Here is a 21,819-nt window from a genome sequence, read left to right on the forward strand (position 1 = left end):
TTTGCTAAGAAAACACTGATTCAAATTATGTAAGTTTATAATGTGTCACACAGACTGCTTAGACAGTATGACAAAAATTCTGAGAAGGAAAAAATACTTTTTTTTTAACTTTAAATTATTATTATTTTATTATTTTGCAGAAGGAATGGTCACATGTGGGGGGGTATATATCGATATTTGGTCGTCCTATCATCAGTTCATTCCTGGTTGAAGGAATAGGCCATGTTGCAATCCTCTCTCCCTAAATAGAATACATCACTATTTTCAGTTAGTGTAAACAGCATTGCTATTTGCACTTAGTCATAAAGACACAAGACACAGTATCTGACTAAAATGGCCACACAACATTTGGTTCAACTGGTCCTTTAACAAAGCACTGCATTTTTCTTGCACATCATGGTAAAAATAAAAAATACAATCTTGTTTCACTAGAGGGCAGCCAAGCACCTTTCCTGTCATCACACGTCTATCTATCTATCTATCTATCTATCTATCTATCTATCTATCTATCTATCTATCTATCTATCTATCTATCTATCTATCTATCTATCTATCTATCTATCTATCTATCTATCTATCTATCTATATTGTGCCCATAGTTTTACTGTTTATCTATCTATCTGTCCTGTATTGTGCCCATAGTTTTACTGTTTACAAAGGGAAAATGAACGAATACAACTTAAATAATATAAATATTACATTGTGTTATACATATAATAGATACAGTTTTCATTGATAATGTAGCAATGTTCCTTCGGAATCTGAATCTGATTTTCTTTAAAACTGAAATATCTGAAACAGAGCATGAAGGTGAAAAGTTCTGCTGTCTAGAATGACGTCAGGCTGCACGAGGGTTAAATCCAGCGCCCGCGTTTGTTCCTCTTCGGCTGGTTAAGCGCCTCCTTTCCTCCAAAGGCATTTCCTGCCGTCCGCGCTCCCACTATACAGCTGTACGCCAGCGGTTATGGCATGCTATGGACCGCTATTTTATCTCTCCACCATCTTCCACCTCTTGAGGATGCAGGTGTCCGCGGTTACATTTCAACTCCCAACTGTATCGCGTTTGGAAAACAGTGTTTGGAGCGGCCTTTCCTCATTTTGAGACGGCATAAGGCGCGAGCGTTACTTTGTTTCGGGACAAACGCGAGCGGCTCACAGTTCCGTTCCATGTAAAAGCTCACATGATTGACGTCTGTTGAAGTGATCGGGACCCAATCAAACCCAAAACCGACCCGTTCTCGAACCGAAATGAAGTCGTTCGGATACGTCTAGATCTCCTGCCACGTTTCTATCTTCGAGGGCTGAAGTTGCGACTGCAACAGAGGTAAGACACATCTGCGATAATATACGATAGCCTGTGATTGTGTTACAGATGTTGTGTTTTGAATCGGGATACGACGATGGGCTGTTATAAATCATTGAGCATCATTGCAGCATTATTTGCATTTGGATGGGAATATGATTATTGATTTTTTTTTTCCCCGGCATCCATCCATCCCTCCCTAACTAGCACGATTCCTTACATCGTTGCAGCGCTGCATTATTCCGTTATATTTTTCTTCATGATGTGTCATTTCATACTGTAAAGTCGCTCTCTGTCCATCCGTCCCCTCCCTTATTTAGACACGATTGAACAGAATCCGATTGGCAAAAACCCTCACAGCTGTCAGACATCCAAAGTAGCCCATACAATTACAATGCAATGCTGTAAATATTAATATTTTAATATCAATATTGTTTTAAACTGATATTAAGATTTTTAGATAATATTAAAATGTGCTTTTATTGTGCCTTTTTCGCTTTAGAAGAGAGTTTCATATAGTAAATCCAAAGTAGCCTAATATTCATGATTTGTTATCACTGTTTTTTTTTTTTGTTAAATCAACTTAGATAATTAATGTCTTTCAGATAACATAATATTCTGAGTTTCTTTTTATGAACCCAATCTCCTTCATTGTAGGCTATTTACGAAAAAAAAAAATGCTTCAATGAACTCAAATGTTTAAGGCAACCGTGTAACTTACTTTTTTAAGTTAAATCAACCATATTAAATAGTTTTTTTTATAATATAATATGAATAAATTGTTTTTAATAAGATGAAATGAATTTTCAATAAAGTAAAATATTGTGAATAATAGTCACTCCTGAAGGGTGAATGCTTTACTGATCATCCATCACCCATAAGTTTAATAATAATAAATAAACAATAATGGGGAGAATAATTAAATTAATAATATAATGTGTAGCCTAATTTTATTATATGTAACCCTGGACCACAAAACCAGTCATAAGGGTACATTTTTGGAAATTGAAATGTGTGCATCAAATGAAAGCCGAATAGATAAGCTTTCCATGGTGTGTTAGGATATGACAATATTTGGTCGAGATACATTTATTTTTAAAATCTGGAATCTTGAGGGTGCTAAAATGGCTAAATATTGAGAAAATCGCCTTTAAAGTTGTCCAATGGAAGTCCTTAGCAAGGCATATTACTACTAATAAATACATTTTTATATATTTACAGTAGGAAAATATCTTCATCGAACAATATATTTAATAAAAATAAAAATCAATAATTTTGACCCTTACATTGTATTGTTGGTTATTGCCACAAATATACCGGTGCGACTTATGACTGGTTTTATGGTCCAGGGTCACACATTTTATGCCTTGTTATTATTATTATTAACATTATATTAACAATATATTATATTCATATTATTTTTTGTTTTGGTATTTGATGCTGTAAATAGAATCGCTCTCACTTTACCTTAGAAGTGCTGTTTTATTGTACCTCAGACCCTAATGCTGGCTGACATCAGCCAAAATCATTCCATTCCCACCAGCGGTAGGGTGTGAGAAGTGTGGCAATCTATTATGATTTTGCTGATGTTTCTCTTTCATTAGGATAAATATAGATATAGGATATAGCACATTGCATTTAAACCCTGCTCGTTAACACGTTCGAACACTAGTTGACATTCAGTACCAGATTGCTTGAACAGAAGTCTCCAGTGACATGTTGGGAAGAGCAGACCAAGAATCAAGCTGCCCTAACAGCCCCGTGTTTGTTCTTTTAATGTATTCATACCCTCCTGTTCCAACTGTGTCGATTTTCTCGCTGATCGCTCTCTCTGTGAGAACTCCAGACAGCTGAATTCTTTTTTTAAGGGGTCATTTACTGGTGAGCCTGCACGTCCTGTATGTTCAGCTGAGCTTTTTACAACGGGTTCTGATACCTAATGCTATAGAGCTGTTGTTGGATTTTAATGTAATGTCAATCCCCTTGAAAAGAGTAAACACTGTGGCTTTGTAGTACTATCACATTTCTTTGTGTTTTGGAGTACAACATTGGCTCAGCCAATAGCGTCAGTGTGGGGTGGGGCTAGTTTTTTTTTTCTGATCAATAGAAATTGGAAGGTGTTCTCCATGAACACTTCAATATCCGCTGGATAAAATGAACAAGCAAGATATAAATAATAAGTAAAACGTCCTGTTGAATATCACGTTTCCCTTGGAAATATGCCATGTTGTGAAGATAAAACAGTTTGGAAATGCCGTTTCAGATTGACTTTAAGGTTACAAGATTGTCGCTTTTTTGTTTCAGCATCTTGACAACATTTTTAACAGAGCTCTGGGTTAATTTGCTTGGAGCTGCTACATTCCTGAAGTGCCAAACGCTTCATATTTAGCCTCTCATCCACAAGCTCCGCCGTCCAATAGGAACTGCTGATTACTCATGCTTGGCTCATGCTTGAAAGCTTGAAATATAGCCAAGTTGTTTCTAGAAGAGCCTTTACATGTGAGTGGGCTTGATTTTTTTTTTTTTTTTTTTTTTTTTTTAAATGTTGTTAACTGTTTCAGTTGCTGTTGCACTTATGGATGCATTGATGTAGAAATGATCTGACTGATAATGATTACTAAATGCTTATTTTCACTTTCATGGCCACTATTATACATCTATACTGTTATAAAACACACAATAAAGCTAATGCAAAATTTACAACATAAATCTGCAGTTGTCAGTATCTATCAAAAGTGCTCCAAGGAAGGAACAGTGGAGAACCAGCGACAGGGTCATGAGTGGCCGAGGCTCACTGATGCACCTGGGGAGTGAAGGCTGGCCTGTGTGGTCCGATCAAACAGACGAGCTACTGGAGCTCAGATTGCTCAATAAAGTAATGCTGGTTCTGATAGAAAGGTGTCAGAATACACAGTGCATCGCATGTGCATTGCATTTCAAGTATGGGGCTGCACAGCCGGAGACAGTCAGGTGCTGACCCCTGTCCATTGCTGAAAGCACCAACAGTGGGCATGTGAACATCAGAACTGGACCACGGAGCAATGGAAGAAGGTGGACTAGTCTGATGAATCATGTTTTCTTTAACACCACATCGATGGCCGGGTGTGTGTGCCACCTACCTGGGGAACACATGGCACCAGGATGCACTATGGGAAGAAGGCAAGCTGGCAGAGGCAGTGTGATGCTTTGGGCAATGTTCTGCTGGAAACCTTGGGTCCTGCCATCCATGTGGATGTTACTTTGACACACACTACCTACCTAAGCATTGTTACTGACCATGTACACACTTTCATGGAAACGGCACCCTGGGTGGCTGTGGCTCTTTCAGCAGATAATGCTCCTCCCACAAAGCAAAAATGGTTCAGGAATGGTTTGAGGAACACAACGAGTCTGAGGTGTTGAGTTGGCCTCCAAATTCCCCAGATCTCAATCCAGTTGAGCATCTGTGGGATGTGCTGTACAAACAAGTCCGATCCATGGAGGCCCCACCTTACAACGAACAGGACTTAAAGGATACGCCGCTAACATCTTGGTGCCAGATACCATAGTACATCTTCAGGGGTCTAGTAGAGTCCATGCCTCGATGGGTCAGGGGGACCAACACAATATTAGGAATGTATTAGGAATGCATAATGTTATGCCTGATCGGTGTATAGCCAGGTGTAACAGCTTCAGCTTCGATGGCTGTCGTTTGCTATTGGTGGATCTCACATAAGTTACAGATTGCCCCACCCTCTCGCCAGTAAACACATCAATCAGAGAATAGAAGAGATGAGCGGCAAGACGGAGGGGAAGTTTGTTTTAATTCCAATACATTATAAATAATTGCAATATTCAATGAAAAGAAATAAGTGGTCCATTTTGATTTCATGGTGACTTTGAAAGCTAGTTTTTTTGCTGAACGTGGTGGACTTTCAAAGGCACCAATGGAAATTTTTTGTTTATTTCTTTTTTTGTCTCTTTGATCTACTTGGGTTTAGAAATGTTTTTGAGAAACGTAGCCCAGATCAGCCTCTCCGTGTTGTTTTACATGCAAACTGATTTTAGGTGTGCCAATCAGGCATTGCTTAAAACGTTTAAGACTCCCTAAAAAAGTGGGTGTATGCGAAATACATTTATTGACCAATATATTGACGGGTGCATTGTATGTTTATTTCGTATTGTCGGGTGAGACTTTTGTGGCACAATACTTTGCTATTTCAGTGTCAGGTGGGGTGAAGGTAAGGAACAATTTCATTCTAGAGAGCATGCAGTTGGACAAAAATTTGGATGCACCTGTGACCTGACCCATGAGTACAGGATGAGTCATCAGATTTGATCAAATTTGATCTGTTTTTCCAAAGACTGTACATTTTAAATCTCCATATAGTCCAGCTACTGCAAATCTCTGGGGGGGAACGGTTATCAGTCCAAAGTGGTTTTGGAGGGCCACAATCAGCCGAAACAGATGTTTAATCAACGCTTTTTGACAGTTTATAGTGTCTATTCCATGCACACAATGTGGATAAGCTACAACAGTTAAACATGTCAGCTGTGTGGGACACTAGCTCTGGATTGATTGACGATATTAATTTCTCAAATTTAATTGTAATGATATGGTTTAAATCTGAAATATTTTGATCTGTGCTGTTTTCTGTTGATGTGTGAACAAAACTTCACTTAAACATTTGTGGTGCGCCTGTTATGCAATAATCTGTCTGTTGTCTGTCAATTTTTGTCTATCCTTTGGCGCTCGCTCATTAATATGCTGTGACAGATCACTGTAGTCGCATCAGTTTAAAGTTGTCATGAACTGGAATTTTTTCTTTTTATACTGTTGTCTGAGGTCAACTAATGACGTTTGTGTGGTTTTTACATTCAAAAACATCATAACTAATAAGTAATAGGCTATTTTCTACACTGGTTTTGAGGCTCTCTCCTGAACACTGGGTTGTGATGGGCGTGACGAAATGGAGACTTGGAAGTATTCCTTCCCAATTCTTGTTATTCTTATTCAGCGGTGAAATAAGCAAACACACAAACGTTCTTCCCCATGTGAGCTGAAACTTCATTAAAAATAAATGAAGTATCACACATTCCTAATATTATGATCCGAAGGAAGCTAATGCAGCGACTGTTCTTCCACAATATCTTGCTATCTTCTTCCACATGTTTATTGCTGCTGGCTGTGAACCGATCAGCTCCATGAGTCGGTGGGCGGGGCTACTGAATACAGGTTCTGTAGAGGCGTGTTTCGTCAGTCGATGACGTAAGGATGAAGCTCTCAAGCATTTTCTGGGCCTGGTGTCAGTAAAAGCATTTCTTTGACTAAAAAGGAAGTTTTCAGCTCTGAAACTTACAGGATATTCTTATATTACCATGACCTTTTTTCAAAAGCTCAAAGGAAAGTTGAGTTCTCAATTCATCACCCCTTTAAATGGCAGCACACATCAAACATGAACAAATCGTCTAATCTCCTCATCAACAGGCATTTTGAAAGATATAGAATGACAAAATGTATGTCTCATGTAATTTGCTCAATCAGTGTTGACTTAATGTTACATTTACCTCAATAAAGTCAGTGTCCATTAACTCATTAGTTAGCTAGAAATAACTCTAGAGAAGAGCATTTTGCTAAATATATGCACTATATTAAATATTAATAAAATTTTTACTTTACCTGTTTGTGATTTCTTCATTATTTAACCCTCTGGTGTTCTATGGTCATTTGACAAAACATTTTTTTTTAGAACTTTTACCAAGGTATGAAACTTGGTAAAAGATTTTGACACTTTCTATGTGAAAAAAAGCACGAAAATATTAAAATAATAATGGACATGATTTGAAAAGGTTAAAGGTTTAGTTCACCCCAAAATTTTAAATTCTGTCATTAATTACCCTCATGTCGTTCTCAACCCGTAAGGCCATCGTTCATCTTCGTAACACAAATTAAGATATTTTTGATGAAATCCGAGAGCTCTCAGGCCCCTCCACAGACAGCAATTTAATTAACACTTTCAAGATCCAGAAACGTAGGAAAGAGGTGTCATGAGTAGATATTTGCATTTGTTGATTGACAACCTATCCTGGTAATGGGATAGATTGAGAGTAAGAGGGGGCGGGACTAAATAAGTAGGAGTAGCTTCAGATGGAATGAGAGGGTGTCTCTGAAGACTGTGTCTGTTGCAAGTTGTTAAAGGACAACTCCGGTGAGAAATGAACCTAGGGGTAATTAACAGATAGTTACAGAGTAGATCATTCTCTGGGATGCATTTACATGAAAATCGAATATGAAGAGTTTTATCTCTAGAAACAGATTAGCTTATAACGCTTGTCTATGGGGCAAAGGGTAAGTGAAATTAAATCGCTATTTAATACCACTAACAAGACTCAAAATGGCGTCTCACTAACACGGTATACATGATGAGGGCAAACCGAAGCATTGAGAACTTTGTAAGTGTACAAACACTTTAATAAGAAGATACTTTATAAAGACAGTGCATTACAGACGGCAGCTATCTTGACAACAATCTCGACTAGTCGAACCACAAATGCTGTGTTAAGTGATTAACTGTGACTTGGAATCTCATATAGTCCGTTGTTTCCGGAAGAAAGCACTGAACGGAACAGAGAAAATAAAAATAAAAATGTTCATGTCCATGATTTCACAAACTTAATTCCTATTGACCAGCTCACTTAGATCAGCGCTCGTCGCTCAACTAGACGAGATTGTTTTCCAAGATGGCGCCTGTCCGTAAACGCGTAATGTACTGTCTTTATAAAGTATATTTTTATTAAACTGTTTGTAGACTTACAAAGTTCTCAATGCTTGAGAGGGATATACTCGATAATATCAGATCGCACATCGTTAAAACAACAATTAACTTACGATATTATCGCAGACGATATATATCGCACACCCCTAAGTTAACCTTGCTCTAGTTGAAAGCAGCAATACAAAATCCAGCAATATAATCCAGTTATCCTTTTTGGCAAGGCATATCAGCATATTTGTTTCATATCGGGCCAATGCTGATGATTACATTTAAGCCTTTCTCGGACGGTTCCAGTGATGTGCATCCAAAGTTTTTAAATGTTAGGAAAATGCTAATGCTAAAGGATTATCTCATGTTTTAGCTTTGTTTGATTTGTTGTTATTGGAGTGTAATAGAATGTCCTTTAGTTCTCTGTTCTAGTTTGATAGCGTCTATGTTCACACTTCTCATGTTTGGTTTAATTAAAACGAACCCTGGTGCGATTGCTCGTTTAGTGCGGTTCATTTGAACACATGTGAACACTGCCATCCGAACCCAAATTTAGTCCGCGCACCAAACAAGCGGACCGAGACCGCTAAAAAGATGGGTCTCGGCCCGCTTCCAAACGAACTCTGGTGCGGTTCGATTGATATATGAACGCAACACGGACCAAAGACATGTAAACGGACCAAAAACAGGACGTAATGTCACAAGATGCGACGCATAGTCAGCTGATTTGACGACGCGGAAAGATCGGTGTATCCAATATGAATAACGTTAACGTTAGAGGGCAAACGTAGAGCAACGAGGAAGTGCCTAATCAATATTTGGTCAGACGAGCATGTTTCAAAAATGCTAGAAAAATGCACAAAAAGCATACCTGGATCTTCTCATCAAAGGACCTGTGTTGGCCATTATTAGCAGGTACAGACGACAGAACGGCCGTCTCTTTTCTGCATACAACGGAGGAAATCCTAGTGCTGTTTTGAATGTTTTGAACATTTTATGAGCTCTTCATGAGTTCTCAGGCAAGAATCCAGCACATAGCATTGTTTTGAATGTTCGGTAGCAAGCTCCTACGTCATATAAGCCGACCAATCAGGTTGTGGCCGTCTCCCTGTGCCTTTGGTTTGGTAACTTTAGGTTCGCTGTTAAAAATGCCAGTGTGAACTCTAAGCGGACCAGGACTATATGTTTTGTTTTTGTTTTTTGGTCCAGACCAAATGAACCAAACTAACCGAACTACAAGTGTGAATTTAAGTGGTGTCTGAAGATCTACAAAGTAGGCTACCTTTACTAAATATGCCTTTTTACACCTAATCTAATATGTTAAGATCTCACTGTCTGCTTTGTTGGTTAAAGACAAATAGTACTGGTTGGGAATTATACCTGTACTTTACAAAGTGTATCAGTGATCCAATTTTTACAGGCCACTGAAAGTACACTACTGAGACTATATGGTCACAAGAAATAGCCTGTTCGCATTCATATTGAATATGCATTACTGTAGATGTTGCAGTACTCTGGAAGAGAAGTTTTTGAAGAAGCCATAGGCCACCCTACTGTGTTATGTATTGTATGTGGGCAGATGTGAACACGACTTTCTCCCACCTTAGAATCCAAACAATAGTTTCCTGCCTCTGTCATCCTTCATTCAGCCCTTACTAATTCTGTAGACATGGTGCAGTTTTTCAGCTTCACTTTAGAAAAAAATCAGCTCAATCCCAGCTTGATATATATAAAAAAAGAAAGTGCAGCAGTTGTTTTCATCTGTCCGAGGGCGGTAGACTGATTTGTGCAATGTTTTATGCTTTTCAGAAAGGCATTTGTACAGAAACGCAAATACATCTATGTTGTGAGCTTTAATAGTGTGCTAATCTCTGGCTTTGGGAGTCTAATATCAGTCATGCTTTATTTGTTTTCCATTGAATAAAGTAGCTCATGGCATGTTTACTCAGCTAAGTGTATGTGCTTACACAACCAAACTTCCCCTTTTCCTTCCTTTACGAACCATGATTTGATTTGACTTTTACAATGTATTTTAGCCCCAGAAGTTAAGATTTAAATCTGCCATCTTTGCTCATAGGACCACAAAATTTTTTTATCAATGGAGAAAGATACTTTTTGGGCCTAGAATGGTATGGTTGTGGCATTTACCAAAAGGTGCTAACTAGCCAAACATTGGACGCTTGGTGCATGATTTGGTAAATATTATAGATATACAATATGTTGTGTATCCCAATGTACATTTTTTTGTACATGTCTGTAAAAATGGACTATATCTGCTCATGTAGGTTATTTTTCATGCTACATTTGTAGTCACTTCACCTAAATCATGTTGCCAATAACAATGGTCTGGCTGAATGGTTTAATTTCTCTTGCCTGTAGTTTTATAATCTCTTAATTTATACATTTTACCTTTAGAAAACCATGTTTGACACACTCTGTAATTTACAGTGGAAGCTTCTAGATTATCCCTCCCTTCCTCCCACTCTCATCAAGTCTATATGGCATCAGATGCTTCAGGCTGCTGTTCAAGTTCTCCTAGCCTTGATGTTCAGTGTTTGGAGCAGTGGAAGACATCCTGCCCTACTTTCCCTCCTCTGAGGCTGCGGTGTGACTATGTTAAAAGAGTGTGTGCTATTCTGCACACACTCACGGGGGGCTTACAGAATGACACAGCAAAGTGCTCAGAAAGATGGGTAACATTTGTAGGACATTTTAGATATAGTGGAAAGAGAACAGGACATGACAGTTGGAACTGGAAACGGAAACCGAATATAGAAAAATCTCAATTTAATGGGATAGCCCATGAGCATCACAACTCAACATTTCAGAGTCTGTGTGTGTGTGCTACTTATTCCACTACAAGATTAATGTCCACAACATAATTTACGCTAGCGTGTAAACAAATGCTTCAGTGCTAGTGTTCAATAGTTTGCTGTTTTAGCTTCTGTATCTGCATATACAACCTAGAGACAAAAATGTCAAAGACTAGGAGTACTCCCTTAACTGTCACCGTCCCACAGGTGGGACGCTTGGCACTCTTTTTTTAAAGGCCTTTTTTTTCCGTATCCTAGTGTAATACAGTTCGTTCATGGGAAGGAAGGAGGCGGGAACCGGCGAACTTTCAACAAACATTTATTCAAAATAAATAAACAAAATGAAAGTAAAACCGCGGGCAGCCCCTCACGGACGACTGCCCACAAACAAAACATAACATACAATCCAGGCCTGGTCCTCTCTCGTCTTCCGCTGTCCTTGCTCCTCCTTATATGCTCCCGTCACATGGCCGCGAGACGAGACCGGTGTGCCACGCAGCTGGCACTCGTGAACATTAATCACCGGCCCGCTCTCGCGGCCCCTCGCCCCACTGCTTGCCACACCACATACCCCCATCACCCCTCGCAGGCCGGGGGGCACTCCCGAGACTGCGCTCTACTCCCCCCCCCCCCCCCTCCCTCCCGGGGGGGCCGATCACGGCGGCCGCGGCACCTGGGGGTAAGGACAGAGAGGTGAGAGAAATGTAGACGGGAGCACGAGGAGCCCGCGGACGAGAGAGGGGAGAGAGGGAAAAAAGAAAGAAAGAGAAAAAAAATTCTGGTCCGGTTCCCAGACACACTGCCGTTCGGCCCTCCGCCCGCCGAGAGGCTCTTCCTCGCGGTGCTGTGCGATGGCACTGGACGCCTGGTGGGCAGCTCGATCCTCCTCCGCCCCCTGGCGGCCGGCGGTGACTCCTCCTTCTGAGGGACCCGGCAGCGAGCCCCGCGCTCCCTGCTCCTCCCCTCTCAGGCGGATGGCAGCAGGCTCCGGCTCACGGCAAGCGCGGCGACTCCTCCGCTCCCTCTCGGACGGCAGCCACCCCACCTCGACCCAGGGGCACGGCAGCGAGGTCTCTGGCCCACCTTCCTCGCTCCAGCACCATCGCCTCGGGCAGCCCTCGCGGTCTTTCATCATCCGCGCTGCCCGAACTCCTCAGCACCGCGATCCCCCTCAGCAGAGAGGGCTCTCCGACAGCGCGTCCCTCCTTCCTCCCGGGCTTCGGCACAAATGTAATACGGTTTGTAGATGGGAAGGAAGGAAGGAGGCGGGAACCGGTGAACGCTCAACGAACATTTATTAAAAATAAATAAACAAAATGAAAGTACAACCGCGGACAGCCCCTCACGGACGACTGCCCGCAAACACACACAAAATAAAACGTGGACAGCCCCTCACGGACGACTGCCCACAAACACATAAACAAAACATAACATAAAATTCCAGGCCTGGTCCTCTCTCGTCTACCGCAGCTCCTGCTCCTCCTTATATGCTCCCGTCACATGGCCGCGAGACGAGACCGGTGTGCCACGCAGCTGGCACTCGTGAACATTAATCACCGGCCCGCTCTCGCGGTCCCTCGCCCCGCTGCTTGCCACACCACACCTATATTTTTGTAATCATCATAAATTACGTATCATTCGAAAAGCTTACAAATTCAAAATTCATCCTGTGAAAACCATTTTAAAAAAATCGGACGTTGCATTACCATGGAAACAGTACTCGAATTTCTTCTAGCAGACTCCTCCCCTAGTGGGCGGTGCCATGTTTCATACTGGTTCAACTACTTTATAATCAAAATCTTTTTTAATCATGACAAAATACATATCGTCGGAAAGGTCAGAGTCTCAAGTTTCCATATTTGGTGACTGTTTGCGATGGAAGTGATATTTGGACAGAAATTTACAGGAAAATGCATTATAAAAACAATCAATGGTATGTAGGTGACACCCGTTAGCTTTTTTTGGTACAGCACCTAAACAAAATCTCATGGAAACTTACATTTTTGTGATATCAACTTTTGGAAATTTATCAAATTTGGAACACAACTTGATTAGACGTATAGGTTTGATTTTATAGTAATTTTATAGTAAAACATTTTTTAAATATAAATTTTATGTAAAATATATATTTTATATAAAATAAAACATATTTAGTACAGTATTGTTTCTTTAAAACAAGACCAAACTTAGGTTTTTATTCCAATGCATTATTGAATTACAGCCATTTAAGTTTGGATAGTGCATTTTCATGTCTATTTTCAAAATGGGGGGTGACAGTTAAGGGGTTAACTCTTTCTCTGTCAGCATTTTAGAAAAAAAGTTTCCAGCCACCACCAGCATTTTTTCATTAATTTTCAAAAAAGTGTCATGGCCCCCAGAATATTTTGCTGCACGAGTTTAAAGAACGTCTTATAGTCATCCAAACACAGCCCTGACGTCTAGGCTAAAACAAGGCGAAGTTCTTGCTGTCAGTGAATATTTAATAGATGTCTAACCATAGCCTAAGAATAGACTAGTCATCTAGAACATGAACATGTCAAAGAAATTCCTTGTGATGACAGTTGACTTTGCTTATGTTGGAATATCATACATTTTGCAAGTTATTTAGGCAGAAACAACATCAAATTCTAGGTTATTTGGGCTAGAAGTGGGTTACTCATAGCCGGACTATATTGGGTCTATAGTTAACTGAGACGGTGAAATGATGGCTATTGCTTGCTGGATTCATGCATTTTCATTAAAAAAGCTACATTTAGCAAGACATTTTTGTCAAAGGCTTCATCCAGATCAGATTCAGAACTATGATTAAAACACAGATGGAGTAGATCAAGTTCATTCGCACCTCTAATGCTTGCACAGTCCTGTTAAATTTAATGCTGATGAACGCGTTATTTAAATTTTCATCTTCTTACATATGCTAGCTTGTCTCTGCTTCTTCTTCGCATGTGTTTTGATCCTGGTACAGTCTGTGGAAGCACATTTCCTCTACCGAGGACAATAAAGGATAAATCTGAATCTGAATCAGGAGATTCTGTACTCTTTTGGAAGATGTTTCATACCGCCCCCCTTACTGTATAACATTAAAAACACAGAAATTTCTAACAATGGTGGGGAAGCGTTTTCTCACAAATTACAGAAATTTCTGTGTTTGGCAGGGAAATTGCTAAATTAGACCCATTAAATAATATTGCTCAACATTTTTAGCATGGATTTTGTAGCATACATTTGTAGCATGCTGTAAACACAAGCATTGTATGCTAGCTAGCCATTTTAGGCTCCGTATCTGCACATAGAACCCTGTCACAAAAATATATAATATAATAATAGAAAGTGGCTCTAGGAAAATAGCTAAAGCATTGAAATTCCCCATTTCCAATATAAGGGCAATAATTAAGTTCCAATCACCTAAAGATGTTACAAATTTGCCTGGAAGAGGATACGAGTTTGTGTTACATGTTAGTGGACTAGACCGTGGTAAAGGATTCGTTGCACAGCAGAACTTTTTTTTAAATGTGCATTCAGCACCACCGCTCCCTAATCACAGAGTATACGTACGATCGTGAGATCAAAAGTAAAAGGGAACACACATTCAAGCGTGATTTCAATACATTTCCATCTCCCTGAGGCATGAGAATATCTCTCAATATGAAAGCTATCTAGTTGTAACTATCTCTTAGCTCTGTATCTGTATTCTTTGGAAAAAAAGTATTGAGTACTTTAATTATGGTTATTGTTTGCTGTGACGAGGTGAACAAGCGAGAGCTCATGGGAGGAGTGCGTGAGACCGGGGACGTGATTGCGAAAGAGCGTCACCTGCGAGCCACACCAGTCTCGATTCCTCTCATGAGGGAGCTTGGAGGCATTTAAGGGTGTGCGACACCAGTCAAGGACTCATTTTACGTTGAGTTTTGTTTATGTTTTGTTATGTGTGTGCGGGCAGTCGTCCGTGAGGGGCTGCCCGCGGTTTACTTTCGTTTTGTTTATTTAATAAAAGTTGTTAAATGTTCGCCGGTTCCCGCCTCCTTCCTTCCCATTTCTACGAACTTTATTACATTGGTGCCGAAGTCCGGGAGGATGGAGGGACACGCTGTTGAAGAGCCCTCACTGCTGAGGGGGATGGCGGTGCTGAGGAGGTCGGGTGATAAGGAAAGACAGCGAGTGGCTGCCCGAGGCGGTGGTGGTGGAGTGAGTGAAGACCGGTGGGACGGCAACACAATCTCATGTCAGGTCGTCTCATCTCATGAGATAAGTGTCTCATCATACCCCTACACATGAACCATGACAAAACAAATTGGCAGTACCAAAAACGTTTTATAAACATAAAAGTTTTATCTACGTTGTATATTGGAACCATATCTTTTGTTAGATGGTAAGCAATGGCTTCTGTTATTTCCTTACTCCTACTGGAGTTATGGGGGTATTGCGTCGCATAGTGCAAGGTGTATGTCTGAAATAGATGTCTGCGTTTATGTACGCCTTTCGTACCTCTTTCCTTTATACGGCTTCATCTTATTGCACTTTGTGGTGACATTTGAGGTGCTGGTAAATTTTTGTGGCGTTACCTTGCGATGCTGCAACAAGGGCAAAGCATGCCTTGCAAATCACGTCAGACTGACCCTCGTCTTCTTGCTTGAATCCAAAATCCTTCCACACAACCGAATGTGAGCCTTTTTTCGTTTGTCGACTGAGTGGTTAGCTGATTCTCGCTGATTCTAGGACCTGGGTTTTCATCCATGTCCATTTTGTTTATTTCCGAACTACTGTGCTTGCTCGACTACAAGGTGATTCGTCATTGGCTGAGGATGAAGCCCTGAACTTTGTGAGGGCTGTCCTTTCAAAATAAAGGCTGATTTATTTATTTATTTTTAGTCATTTCAAAAATAAATTGTGAACCGGGGGAATCGTGCAGGCCTACTTCTATGGTCAGATGGCACATAAAAAAAGAAGCTTTTTGGCAGCAAACCCACCAGATGGCTTTGGTGCTAACAAGGATAACAAGTACCCCATGACCACGGTTCAAAATACAGCTGGATTTGTGAAATTTTTGATCTATTTATTTGTTGGAGGTCCTGGATATCTTGTTCCGATACATGACATCATGGATTCTAGTAAATACCAACAGACAAACAAATTAAAACCTGACGTCCTCTGCTAGAAATCTTATTATGGGTGGATGGATCTTCCATCAGAACAGTGATCCAAAATTTCAACATCAACACACAAATGTGTCACTGAGCACAAAATGAAGCATCTGCCTTGACCATCCCAGTCCCCTGACCTGAACCCTATAGAAAATGAGAGATAAACTGAAGAGAAGAAGCACCAACATGGATCTGGGAATCTGAAGGATCTGGAGAGGTTTAGTATGGAGGAATGATCTCTGAGCTCTTGTCAGGTGTTCTCTAAACCCATCAGGCATTAGGCAGAAGACCCAGAGCTGTTATTCTGGCAAAATGAGTTCAAAAAAGTGGTGCTAATAATTATGTCCAATGTGTTTTGGAGAAAAACATTAATTTCATCTCGAGATTTTCCCCACATTTTCAATTCTTTTACATTAATGAAAGGTTACATTTTTGTGAAAATGACCCAAGGGAAGGGTGAGGGTTAGGCAAGTTCAAATTTAAACACAAATGTTACATGCTAGTGTTTTATGCTAGCTAGCAATCTTTAACAACCTAGTTAAAAAGGATTCAAAGAAGTGAACAATGAGCCCGAGCATGTTCCAAAATTGGTCACAGATTTGAAGAAACTAAACGGATCACAGTGTTCCCTTCATGTTATGCCATCTGGAAACGGAGATCTTTGTGCAGTGGCGGAGAACGCATCCTCAGAGATTGGGCTGTCCTGAGCTGTAATTGGCCCCACTAGATATTCAAAGGTACATAAACACTCCAATCAAGTCTGTACTTAACGCCTGACTGTGCTTCATGAAGAGTAAACAAGTCTGTTCTCTCCTCCGTATGTCGGAAGAAGGCAAACAGGAAGAATGGAAATATAAACATACAAGAGGTGAATTGTGAGGAGGAAGAAATCCAGGCAGGGTTGTGCCAAGTTTTGCCCAGCTCATATCCAGAGATGAGGAAATAGTTCACCCGAAAATGTAATTTTTGTCATTATTTACGGTACTCACCCTCATTTCATTCCAAACCACAGGCCTATGATGTTATCTTTTTTTTCTGTGGAACCCAGAAATATATAATAACAGATGGGTTTGGAATATACTTTTCATTTTATTTAAGTATTGTAGAGCATGAAGTTATTTTTGAAGCATTATAATTTTCATTTTATTTTAGTATTTAGTTTAGTATCACCATCTGAGGCCATCACTGTAGGCTCTAATGTTCCGTTTTGAGGTTTGGAAAAGGGCTTATAGTTAAAGTCTTTTCATTGACAGTAACTGTACTCCATACAGTGATCTAAATGTGGCATTGAGTTCATGCAGGGGGGTGAGGGACAGATTTCACACACCCCTGTGCCAGAGGCGCTCCTGCTTACCAGCCCTCCCCGCTTATGTTTACCCTGGCAACCAAAGCAGAGTGTAAACAAACACAACACCGTGTGTGTGTGTGTGTGTGTGTGTGTGTGTGTGTGTGTGTGTGTGTGTGTGTGTGTGTGTGTGTGTGTGTGTGTGTGTGTGTGTGTGTGTGTGTGTGTGTGTGTGTGTGTGTGTGTGTGTGTGTGTGTGTGTGTGTGTGTGTGTGTGTGTGTGTGTGGTAGTTGGTGGCTGAGTATAACGGCCTATGGGGAGTTGATGTACAGAGAGAGATCAGCTGTGATTTCCCACAAACCATCATTTCAGCCGAGGACGCTGATTGCCGTTATGGGCAACCTGGCTTAAACTAGTCTACAATGTTTCAGTTCTTGTAGTTGTTGTAGTAAAATCAAACTTATTGTTTGCATTATATTATTATATAAGAATCATTTTTTATCTCTAATTAAAATAAAATCTTTGCATGAGAAATATGGTTTATTGTATTGATGTCTTGAGTTGTTGTATGATTCTTTGGAGATAAAAAGTTTGTATTATATTATATGCAAAATTTATAAAATGATGGCAAAACGTATTATTTTAGGACTATTAAGATTGACAATTAAGTGCATTTGCAATTCATTTTAATTACTCTAATGTAAACATATAGTTTTCAATATTACAATGTAAGTCAAATTTACTCCTAATTTTTCCCCAAAGTGCATCCTGGTGCCATGTGTTCTCCAGGTAAACAACGCTGATGCTCCTGGCCATCCACGCGATGTAAAAGAAAGTGTTCATCAGACCTGGCCATCTTCTCCATTGCTCCGTGGTCCAGTTCTGATGCTCACGTGCCCACTGTTACTACTTTCGGCGTTGGACAGGGGTCAGAATGGGCACCCTGACTGGTCTACAGCTATGCAGCCCCATACGCAACAAACTGCGATGCACTGTGTATTCTGACACCTTTATATCAGAACCAGCATTAACGTTTTGAGCTCCTTGAGCTACAATAGCGCGTCTGTTTGATCGGACCACACTGGCCAGCCTTCGCTCCCAACATGCAGCAATATCCCATGACCCTGTTGCTGGTTCTCCACTGTTCCTCCCTTGGCCCACGTTTGATAGATACTGACCACTGCAGACCGGAAACACCCCACAAGAGCTGCAGTTTTGGAGATGCTCTGACCCAGTCGTCTTTTTTGGCCCTTGTCAAACTCGCTCAAATCCTTACACAAAATGTTCACTTGCTGCCTAATATATCCCACCCACTAACAGGTGCTGTGATGAAGAGATAATCAGTGGTATTCACTTCATCTATCATAATGTTATGCCTGATCGGTGTATATTGTCTATGAGGTAATCGTAGCAAACATACGCTGCTTTGGTGATCTCCATTGTGGTCAGTTTTGGGCTATACCTTAATAAGACATGACCAGTAATTACAAAAATATCCTAAAAATATTGTAGTGCTTTGTATAAAAACATGTTGTCCTCGAGATCAATCTATAAACCTTTTTATTTTCTATTGGTATGGTGATATTTAGTTGATTTTATGGTGAGATAACCAGTTCAACAAAAGCAAGGAGTATGATAACACTAAAGATAAAGATATAGTTTTAAAATTCATTTTAAAGAATAGCAGAGTTCACACCACAGCTATAACAATAACGGCACAGAGAAATTATATCGTTGCAATCACTTTTAGAGCGATTTTATCCAGCAACATTGACAGCAAATCAGAATCCATACTGGTGTAACAAGTTCAAGCATTTAAAATCACAGACATACATGCGCTTAGAATTAACAGAATGCTATCTGCTGGTGTGGACGCTAATATAGTTATCTTTATAGTTATTGTATGAAAAGGCCTTGAGAAGCATCCCCCTCTTCCCAAGAGAATAATAAGAAAAATGAAAAAGAAAAAAGTCAGTTGCACTCGGGTTTCACGCTTGCGTTTGTGAAGCAGGGAACTGTTTTTAACTGTTGTTTAAAGGTGCTGAGAGACATGAGGTCAATTCTGCTTTTAAACTGGCTGAATGAGGAAATATCACCAGACTCCATTTCAGCCTATCAGAGGAATGAGAGGGGGCCGGCAGCTGCATTTCCGCTCAGTGTTTTTGTATAAAGCTCACAGGAGTGAAAAATGCTTCTGATTTTCTCTGCAGCTTATTTTATCTAGACGCATTTCAAAATGAAGCTTATCGCACGCCTCGGTTTTTGCTGCTATTGTTTGCTCGTGAGCACATTTTTAAACAATTCAGACGGGGAAACGATGTCAGGAACAATGAATAAGCTGAATCAAAATCAGGGTAGTTAAGACTTGAACACATTTTGAATCCAAAGCGATTCCTCCAGGATTTACTGTCAACCGAGACTGTGTTGTGTTTGGTTGTAGGTGTGTGTGAATGGGGAATCTAATCATTGACAGAACAAGCGGGATTTTGTGTTATGTTGACAAAGTTTTATAGTACGTGGTCAAGGTTTCATGGATTTGACTTTAATAAACCTAAAGTAAGTGTGTGATAGGTTAGTAGGCAGGATTTGTGGATTTTAGTGGTGACCATTCCACCTTTATGACCCTTATGTTGTATTTTAATAGAATAGCTCATCTAAACATTACGTTTCTGTCATTTAGTCACCCTCATGTCATTCCAATACAAACCTTTTCGGCTTTCGTCTGTGGAACACAGAAGACATTTTAAAGAATGTCCACACAATGAAAGTCAATGGGGTCCAAAATAACACTGATTGGAGCGCATTTACTTTTATTGTATGGACATTTTCTGTTAACATTGTTTAAAATATTTTCTTACGTCTTCCGCAGATGAAAGAAGGCCAGGGTTTGGAATGACCCATTAATTAATAGGAGGTCTGTTGGTCACTTTTATTGTCCCATATTTCCAAACCGATATTCTTAGATATTTAAGCAAACTTTGCACTGTAAGAATCTCAAACCGAATCATTACAACTAGCAGCTCACTAAAAATGCCTCTACTGGGTTGACTCGGTTAATGATGGTATAGTGAGCTATTATTTGAGGTAACTATCACTTTGTAATGCTTTAATGACAGTATTTTGGTGGGGGTTTTTATAGCAGGAAATGTGCGGAAACACCCCCCATTATCAGCATTGTTGCTATGAAGCAATTTTGGCTTCTGACTTTCTTCTAAGTTTCCAATCAAACAATGACTGATGCAACTGAATGGTTAGTAGTAGAAACAGTGACAAATTACTGTTAAGTTCTAAAAAGAACAAAAGAAAACCAAAGAGATATATAAATAGTAGACCATATAAATTGGACTACTTTGGAAGTTCCCCTATTGTTATTGTAAAGGTTCCTAATTTTGTTTTGGAGGTCTCCTACAACAGGTTCACATGCATCAAAGGTCAAAAACACTGTAATTTTCTCATAATATTCATTGCACATCACCACATTTTTCAATGATTCTCAAACGACCCAATGGATGAATCAGTCTCTCTAAATCCCTCCTTTCCGGAGCTACTCTGCTCTGATTGGCCAGATGGCCCAGTCTGTTGTGATTGGTCTTGCAATCTATGACCATAATTGAACTTCAGCTCCGGGGGCTTCCTAAAGCACTGTAAAGATTGTAAATGACTTCAGTTTTACCATATCAATCTGAGTGAGTCTGATGATATAACATTGGAAAAACTTATTATTCAACCTGAACCTCCATCGCAAGGACTTGAGCAGGACGTTTCTCAGTGATGGACTACTCCGTTTGAGGTACATAATGAGATATTTCAACTGTAATTCCTCACCATCAGCATTAACAAGTATATGTCCATCAACAAACCCATGTGTAAATTTCTAATTAATTGTGGTGCACATGTGAAAGCTGTATCAATGATTGTGCATACACTAGCCGAGCACTACCGTGAATGACCGATGTAACATTAAAATTGTCTCCATCCTTTATCTTTACTCACTGTAAAAAAAAAAAATATATATATATATATAATATATATATATATATATATATATATATATATATATATATATATATATATATATATATATATATATATATATAATATATATATATTGTTGGTTTTACTTAAAAAAGTAAGTAACCTGGTTGCCTTAACATTTTGAGTTTATTGAAATTAAACATTTGAGTTGATACAAGGAAGGAAATTGGTTTAATAAATAGAAACTCAAAATATTATTGTATCTGAACCACATAAAAAATGTGATAAAATCATGAAAATAGCACAATTTGACATGTTTCACTGCGTCATCAGAATAAAACACATAATTACCCAATATGCTTACAAAAATCTTTTAATAATATTTGAATAAAGGTTGTTGATTCTCTAAAATGTTCATTGTATGAACTTAAAAGTAAAAATTTTAAGGCAACCAGGTAACTTATTTATTTATTTATTTATTTTACAGTTTTTTTACAGAACAACAATCTGAATTAAAGGTGCACTATGTAGTATTTTTGCAGTAAAATATCCAAAAAC

At 39.5% G+C, this 21,819-nt stretch overlaps 1 protein-coding gene across 1 annotated transcript in view; it reads left to right on the top strand.

Annotated features, from left to right (window-relative positions):
* Positions 1–575: 575 nt before the first annotated feature.
* osbpl5 (oxysterol binding protein-like 5) overlaps positions 576–21,819 on the top strand; it is an 86,036-nt gene continuing 64,792 nt past the window's right edge. The window contains exon 1 of the mRNA XM_067435679.1: positions 576–1,324. The gene's annotated coding sequence lies outside the window, so the exon portion shown is untranslated. The remainder of the gene's footprint in view (positions 1,325–21,819) is intronic.

Source organism: Pseudorasbora parva, chromosome 25 (genome assembly GCF_024679245.1).
Source record: "Pseudorasbora parva isolate DD20220531a chromosome 25, ASM2467924v1, whole genome shotgun sequence".
Taxonomy (NCBI): Eukaryota; Metazoa; Chordata; class Actinopteri; order Cypriniformes; family Gobionidae; genus Pseudorasbora; species Pseudorasbora parva.